The sequence below is a fragment of the Heterocephalus glaber genome, unplaced genomic scaffold (assembly GCF_053883595.1).
Source record: "Heterocephalus glaber isolate CG9 unplaced genomic scaffold, H.glaber_assembly_v1.0 deba00001509, whole genome shotgun sequence".
Taxonomy (NCBI): Eukaryota; Metazoa; Chordata; class Mammalia; order Rodentia; family Bathyergidae; genus Heterocephalus; species Heterocephalus glaber.
The window spans coordinates 3,733,256-3,741,878 of NW_028258325.1; positions in this window are offsets into that span (position 1 = coordinate 3,733,256).

Genomic DNA, 8,623 nt, shown 5'->3' on the forward strand with positions numbered 1-8,623 from the left:
CCCCAATATGGGGAGAAGGTTGGGACTCTGCCTGGAATCCTCTGGGGCCAGGGGCATCACCAGCGTGCTTCTTAGTTCTGATGCTGGGCGTGGTGGCACAGGCCTGTGAGTCCAGCACTCTGGGAGGCTGAGGCAGAAGGGTTCCGAGTTCAAACCCAGCCTGGGAAACTTAGCAACCTAATGAGACACTGTCCCAAGATGAATGAATGAATAAACAAAATGGGGCTGGGGATAAGGCTAAGTGCAAGGCCCTGGGTTCAATCCCCAGTACTGCAAAAATAAAGTCAGTTGAAGATGGCGGCCACCCAGTACGAATGGACCATGGCAGATCCGGCTCCCTGGTTGGTTAAATCTGGGTTGCTCCAGCAGGCAGAGAGGCGGGTGGCTGCAGAGGGAAAGGGGTTTATGGAGGATGGAGGACCTCAAGCAAGTAATGTACTCCGTGTCAGCCCTGCTCTTTTCTGGCCGCCTTGTGTGACCAGTGCTGGTGGGGATCATGCTGGGCTCAGGGTTCCAGGCGGCATCTGCTGTGCTGATGCCCCTCCGGGACAGACAGGCCGTGTGCGCGAGCATGTGTGGTGAGGGCCTCCCTCTCAAAGGGGCTGGTTGCGTGGCCCAGGGCCAGCCTGTGCCAGACCCTGTGTCACCTGCCCCTTTGCCCACCGCCTTCCTGTTGAGTTTGGCCAGTGGGGGACTAGCTGGAGGCTGGCAGGGAGGAGGACAGAGAGAGGAGCACCCCTCTGTCCCCTTTCTTTAGGGCCAGGATTCTGCAGGTGGCTGCATCCTCCATGGCCACAGCTGCTGCCTCAGGTTCACAGTTCAGTTCTGCCCGTGTTCCTGGAACGATTTCAGCCTGAGAGGGTCAAAGTCCCCTGTCACTGGGGGGACCCCTTGCTAGCTGGGGTGTGGGTGAATCTGGCTCCAACAGAGCCGGGGCAGGGCTGGGTGGCCCAAGGGGGCTTCCCTGGTGTAGTATGGCCCTAATGGGGCCCTGCGGGCTGGGGTGGGGGCCTTTCCCCCGAGGGCCAACTCTTGGCCCCTGCAGCACAGAGGCCAGGGTGGCAGGGGTTCCACGTTCATCATGGGGCACACAAGGTCACTGCCTAGGGTAGGACAATTTGGCCTTTGATGACCCGAATGGCAGAGAGGGGCACCGGCTGCATGGGGCGGGGCCGTGTGGCCTGACACCCCAACGCTTATTACCAGAAGCAGTGCTTCCCCTCCCCCTCCACCGGGGTTTCTGGGTTCCCTTGACTTGCTGTGTGCCCACAGTTACTGCTTCTCCTGGAGACTTTGCTGGGGCCCTGCTCGGTGCCAGGTCCCGGAGCCCACTGGTGCTGTGACTGTGTCTGCACCATCACAAGGAGGAGGACTCCAGGGGTAAACTGAGGCACAGGGGGTGGGGCTCCCCTGGGCTCTGGGAACCTGTGGGGAGCTGGGCTTTGAGCCCAGTCAGCTCCCTGGCCAGTGGCTTCTTTTCACATTCCATCGTGTTAACATGTTTGCCGCAAGTGTGATTACGTCTCTGTGGAAGGCACTGCTCGAGGACGTCACACGCCCTAGTTCTTTCACTACCCTCCCCCCTTTCCCTGATCGGTCCTCTTTCCTGCTGAAAAAGCGCTATCTCCTGTTTCCTATTATTTACCTTTCCCTTTGTTCTTGTTTATTTCTACTTTGGATCTCTCATATTAGAGAAATATGAGAAACCATTAAATATCATGTGATATTTAAGGTTATGAGCCTGATTTATTTCACTTAACATGATGGTCGCAGGGTGCATCCGTTTTCCTACGAATGACCTGTTTATCCTTCTTCATGGCAGAGTAGTACTCCGTTGTGTGTGAATACCTCATTTGCCTTATCCATGCTTCTGCTGATGGACTCGCAGGCCGTGCTGCCCAGATTCAGCGACTGTGGATTGTGCTGCTATACATGAGGGTTGCGCGCGTCTCTGAAGTTCTGGAGAGATGCTTACCAGCAGGCTGCTCAGCTCAGGGGCGGGGAGGTCAGCCTATGAGAAGGAACGGAAGTGGGTCCCGAGAAAAGCCTGGCTGTCCGGTCCTGCAGCCCCGGGGAGGCAGGGGCGCGACTCCGGAAGACGCTTCCTGGAGGAGAAAGCGTAATGTCGGCGGGGCGTGGGGGAGGCGAACGCAGGGAGCAGGGTTCCGAGGAAGCAGCGCAGCCTCAGGCTGGGGGACCTGGGTGAGGCTGCTCCGTGAGGAAGCTGCAGGAGGAGCGGGGTCCTCAGAGGACCAGGCGCGCTGATGACCGGACAGGGAGCTGTGGGCCTGGGGGGAGGGGGAGGGGTCTCGTTTTGTCAGTGGGGGCGGGGAGGCCCAGGGAGCTGCAGGACTCCCGGTCACACTGGTGTGACCGCGACAGGTGTACAGCAGACACCGCGGTGCCTCCAGTCCCCGTGGTGTGGGGTGGGGTGGCCTCGTCACCCCTCAAAGCTCCTCTGCAGGGTCACCTGGCCGGTCCCTCCCGATGTCCACCCGGCCCCTCGGGCTGCAGGTATTGTAGCTGCATGGGGCGGGGTCCCAGCTGCACCTCCCGGCAGCCCAGGGCAGGGGGGAGGGCACTGCCCCTGGTCCATGAGGAGGGGTCGCTGAGGCCACCCAAGGCCACAGGCATCAACTTGTAGCCATTCCTGAAGGCTCCCATTAGGGTTCTGATTTGCATTTCTCTTATGGTTAAAAATGCTGGGCATTCTTTTTGTGTGCTTATCTGGGACTATTTTTTATTTTTTGGTTTTGTGAGACAGGGTCTCACTGCGTAGTTCAGGCTGGCCTTGAACTCACTATGTAGCCCAGGCTGGCCTCAAATTCAAGGCGACCCTCCTGCCTCAGCTTCCTGAGTGCTGGCGTTACAGGTGTGTGCCACACCCAGCCCTGAGACATTTAAACGTGTCCCAGTCCTGCGTTTTACACGTAGGTCTGTGGGCCATCTGGAGCCTTTTCTGTGAGGTGTGAGGCTTCTGTCCGGGTTTTGGTTCATTTGTTTTGGCAGATGGCTGCCACTGGCTTTGGCACCACGGGTTGGAAGGACAACCCCTCTCCCCAGGCCCCGGGCCTGGCAGAACTGGCTCCTTCGCTTTTCTGTAGCCTGCAGGGGTCTGCAGGGTTCGGTTAACCAGGCCCTGCCCTGTCTTTCTTGCAGGAGTGAGTCCCCAGCATTGGTTCCCAGGGGGGTGACCTTTCCACCCTCTGCTCGTGTGACTGCTCTCAGACATGGGGAGCATAGGGTCCGCGGGTCCTGGAGCTCGCTGCACGTCGGCACAGGGTTAGGGGAGCAGGACCGAGGCAGGAGAAAGAGACAGGTGAAGCAAGCGCGGGCAGCTCGACGGCCCAGATCCAAGCCCTGCACATTTGTGACGCAGACAATGTCACCAGCATCCCCGTGCCGGGGCCCCTGGCCAGCGTGAGGTGCCAAGGAGCACTGTTCGACCGTCTACTCCCCGCGGTTAGGGCCAGTCGCCCCTCTTTTTTTTCCTAGGTGGATCTCCACCCTTTTCCCGGGAGGCGGGGACCCTCCGGTTTGAACCCTGCCTTCACGTCCTGCTCTTTCTCATAACGGCCACCAGAGGGCGCCACGATCCAGTGGCCGCTGTTCTCGGTGCTGAATTCTGACCGCGGGTGGAGTGAGTGAACGCAAACGAAAAGGTCCCGATTTTAGCAACCACACAACACCCTTCTTGGGAGTTAGCCCTGCTACTGTGACCACTCCTGACACCCACCGAGCATGTGCCTGTGTCACGAGTGTCCGGTTGGGTGGGAAGCGGGCCCGGCCCGGCACAGAGCCCCTCCCTGGGAGCCCAGTTCCCCCCTGCGGCTGCGTGCAAGGCCTCGGACTCCGGTGGGAGTTTTTGATCATTGGTTTCCTGGAACACCGGTGTCTGGAGAGCCGTGCGCCTAGGATTGGACCTCATTTCCGCTTGCACCGTCAGAGCACCTCGGAAGTGAAAGCGAATGGACCTATTGGCTTTGAGCCGTGGCGCGGGTGTGATTCAGCCTCGCGGCGTCATCAGGCATTTATGGGAATACTGGTGCATAGACAGAATTTTCTGAGATGAGTTATAAGCAGATTCTTTCAAAAGACGTGGACTCTCTTGCCCACCATGATCTGCGATCCCTGAACAGTCTTGGCCCACCCTCTGCCTCCATCCTGCCAGGGTATTTTTTTGTTTTCTTATTTCTATTTTTTTAAATTAATTAATTAATTAATTTATTTATTTATTGGTAGTGGGGATTGAACTTGGGACCTTGCACTTGCGAGGCAGGTGCTGGAACCACTGAGCTAAATCCCCGGCCCTGTTTTTTGTTTTTTTAAATAAAAACCTACATATAAGAAAAGATATTGTTGCATGGTTTTTAAAAAATGTGAGCTTCCTTCTAGCCACACTGTGGGAGACGGGTCTGAAAGCTTACGATGCCTTGCTTTGATTAATCAAGCGCTTCCTGGCTGGGCACGGTGCCGGTCCGAGAGAGCCCTGCTGCTGGATGGGTCCCTTGGAAACGTGCGTGATTTCGGGCGCTGCGACCGGAAATGTCTTCATCCTCCTGGACACTGGATTTACATTCGGGGGGATTTATCCAAGAAAATTATCCATAAAAAGTGATAAATCTTTATGCCTAAAGATACCTACTGCAGAATTATTTAACAATAGACACAACACAGAACAAACCCGGAATCCACCCAAAGGTGCAGCAGTGGGGCAGAGCTTTGCAGCTGTAACACTGTTGGTCTCTGGGAGTCGGTGAGGATTTGTTTCGCTGGAGTCGCTGCAGACACCGGGCAAAGGGTGTTTGTTCCTCAAGGTTTTTATCTCAAAGGAAAGTGTTGCGCACTCCCTCTTCATCTCCGTGTGCAAACAAAAGGCTTGGGTTTAGGATGAGAAGAATGGGTGACATGGACTTGGGGTGGCTGGAGCTGAGAGACAGAGCTGATTCTTGAGCACAGAAGTTGGGGGTCTGCAGACCAGGCTGGCGGCACTGCTGGACCCCGCCGGACCTAGGCTCCTGCTGCCTCCTCTCTGCTGGGCTTGGCCGCGACCAGCTGTGCCTGTGCTGCTGCCTTCGCCTTTGGAGACCGAAGGGCCGTGTGTGCACATGGTCGGGCGGGGCTCACCGGGTCATTTTCTGCCCTCTCTGTGGAGGTTGCCCATTTTGGGGACTTGAAGATTTCCTGTTCAAGGCAGATCCAGCCCTGCCGGCAGCCCTGGGGACTCAGGAAGAGAGGGATGAGGTCCCATGAGGCTTGTGGTGTCACGGAGCCCATGTGAAAGCAGTATGGCTGCCCTGGCCTCCTACATTGGGGACGAGATTCCTGGGCATGGCTTTGCTCTGGGTCATGGGTGCCAGCTGGCCTTTGGTTGTGTAAGAAATTTTTTTTTTTTTGAGACAGGTTCTTGCTCTGCATTTCAGGCTGGAGAATTCACTATGTAGCCTAGGCTGCCCTTAAACTCATGGCGATCCTCCTGCCTCAGCCTCCCAGGGGTGTGCTACCATGCCCTGCATCCTGCCATCTTATTCCTGATGTTTGCAACCTATAGCACAGCTTAGGAAACATAAGAAAGTGAATGTCTGTACCTTCGCCACCCTGATAACGGGACAGAATCTTCCAGTACAGTAGCAGCCTCATGTGCACCTCAGCTGGACCTCACCCACCCCACCTCCGAAATGGCCGCTCCCTTGGGCTTTGTGTCAGTGGCTCCGCGGGCTTTACTTTAGTGCTGCACCCTTAAACAATGTGTTGTCTGTGGTCTTCGCTGCTGTTGAAATGAAATCATGCAGTGAGTTCTTGGCCACCTGCTAGTGTGGTTTTGAAGATTTTTCACACTGTGAGGGGTGTGGCCGTGGCCACTCACTCTCGCTGCTGTGTGGCATTTGATTTGTAAATAGGCCACGGTTGACTTTTTGGTTTTACTGTTGCTGGTGTTGGGTCACTCTGTTTCCGGTCCTGCATGTTTTCAGATCCGTCTTCCGGTGATGAGCATCCCGGGAGTCTGCAGGGCATGGTGGGGTGGACTGCTGAGCCCAGGGCTCCTGAGCGAGCTCATCTTTACCAAGGATCCAGGCTGTCTGCACAGGGGCCACCAGCTCTAAGCCTCCGGTTACCTTCCCTCCCTCCCTGTCTGCTGCTTCCTCGCTGCTGTGCAGAAAGCAGTGCAGGGTGGAGTGTGGGGCACAGGCCTGGAGACTCGGCCCGGAGGGGCGGCCGGTGGGCTGGGCAGGGGACAGAGGAGCAGAGATGACCCCGCAGGAGCTTGGGCTGTGCCGGCCCAGCCAGCTGTCCTGGCCGCCCCCAGATGGCCGCCTCCCTGTGTCCTGGTCGCGGCAGGAGCTGCCCTCGGAAGCGCTGCCGACCGTGGGCAGGAAGTCCCTCCTCGGGGACACCCGGGCTGGTGGCACATCTGCTCTCTTGGCAGCCTTGCATGGGTTGACAGAACCTGATTACCAGGTTTCCTTCCTTCAGTGCTTTCTGCACCTGGACCCTCAGCTTACTTACCTGGCTGCAGGAGTTGCAAGGGTGTGGCAGTGCAGCGCGTGTCTGCTTTCTTTCTCTCTTTCCTTCCTTTCTTTCATTCTGTTCCTTTTCTCTTTCCTCCCTTCCTTGCTCTCTTCCTTTCTTTTGTGTGGGGCTGGGGCTTGAACCCTGGGCCTTAGCATTGAGCTACACCGTCCTTTAAACTTTTTTTTTTAACTTGAGACAGCGTCTTGCCGAGTTGCTAAGTTGCCCAGGCTGGGCTCAAACTTGGGATCCTCCTGCCTTCCACACACGGTGCTGGGTTGCAGCTGTGCCACGACACCCAGCTGTGCACATCTGGCTTTCTATTTCTACTAGTGTCAGTTTGGGTGGGCTGTGTCTCTTCTGTGTTTTCACAATATTTTCTCCTTTTCTTTAAATCTCCGTGTCATGTCCATGTTCGTATGAGGCCATTCCTCCACACTTAGTGTTTCCCAGGGCTTATGCAATTTACTGATCTTTCCAGAGAGAGACGTGTGGTTCGTGGGAGACCCACTGGGCCTGACCCCTCCTCCATGGTGCAGCTACTCAGAGTCCACCCAAGGTCCGAAAATAGTAAGACAAAAATTCCAGAAGCAAATCATGCATGCATTTTATTTATTTATATTTATTTATTTATTTTGGTACTGGGGATCGACTTGGGACCTTGCACTTGCGAGGCAGGCGCCGGAACCACTGAGCTAAATCCCCGGCCCTATGCATGCATTTTAAATCACATGCGCTTCTGAGCATTGTCCTGAGATGTCACGCTGTCGCATTCTGCCCAGCCTTGTCCTTCCTGGGGCGCGTGTCGCCCCTTCCTCACCTAGAGAGTCCATGCTGTACACACCACACACCTGCCAGGCCCTCGGCAGCCTCCTGGTCATCAGCTGGATGCCGTCACCCTTACTACGCTGCATGGCTATAGCTGTCCTTGGTTATTGCTGCTCCTCTCTAACCGTGCCTGACTTACAATTCAGCTCGATCGTGGAGATGCATACATGGGTAGGGGCCGGTGCTTCCCTGGATTTGGTCAGGCACCGGGTGTCGGAGCAGCACCAGCACACCTGTGGCTGCCGGAACAGAGCCACAGCCGGGCTGGCTAAAAGCCAGGGAAGTTTCCTACCCCTAGGTGTGAGGCCGGGAGTCTGTGACCCTGGAGTGGGCAGGGCTGCTTCCTTCTGGTCCAACCTCTCTCCAGTCTGGTCTCTCATTCCCGGCCCTTGAGTCATCACCTGGCCTCCGCTCCCAGCATCACATGGCCTCTCCCCGTGGGCAGGTCCGAGCCCGACTTTCCCTTTCTATAAAGACCCCAGTGCGATTGGATTCAGCACATCAGTGACCTCCACTTCTCCAACGACATCAGCGATAATCTGATCTCCAAGTGTGTCACATTCTGAAGTACTTCAGCCTATAAATTCGAGGGGACATAACTAATCCATAGTTGTGCAGGCCAGAGGGGGCTTCGGGTGTGTAAAAGCATCCTGTGTGGTGTGCGTGTGCCACGTGTTTATCAAGTCCCTTCTCGGGGCAGGCCTGGGGCAGCAGCAGATGGCAGGTGACGTCTGGCCCTCACGTAACCCAAGCACCAGGGGCAGAAGCACCTTCGTGACAGGCTCCTATGCCTGTCACCTTCACAGCTGGACGGAATCAGAGGGACACAGCACCTTGGAGACCCACCTGGCTCTCTGAGCCGGAACATGCATGGTGCACAACTGCTCAGCGGACAAAGGCAGAAACTGTCCGGCCACAGTGGCTGCTCTGGGAAGACTGAGCAGGTGAGAGACGTGGAAAGGGTTTTCCTGGGTTTTGTTACTGTGGCAGGACTTGTATACTCGGTGTGATCACAAAATGCAGTGAGGGTTGAAATTTTAAAGTGATTGCAGTAAGAGATGTAGTGCCAAGAACCTCCCCCAAGTCCTCCCCCGCTGTGAACACACTCACCCGGGGTTCTTGCACTCTGTGAAGGGCTCTGGAGTCCTTTGAGGGGAGCTTTCCGTCTTCCTGCATAGAGGCTCTACCCCGTCCACCGCAGCCCGGGAGCTTCTCTCCTCCTTCCGCCCTGCACTAGAGATGGGGCACATAGGGCGACCACACTGCATTTGCTCTCTGTGACTGC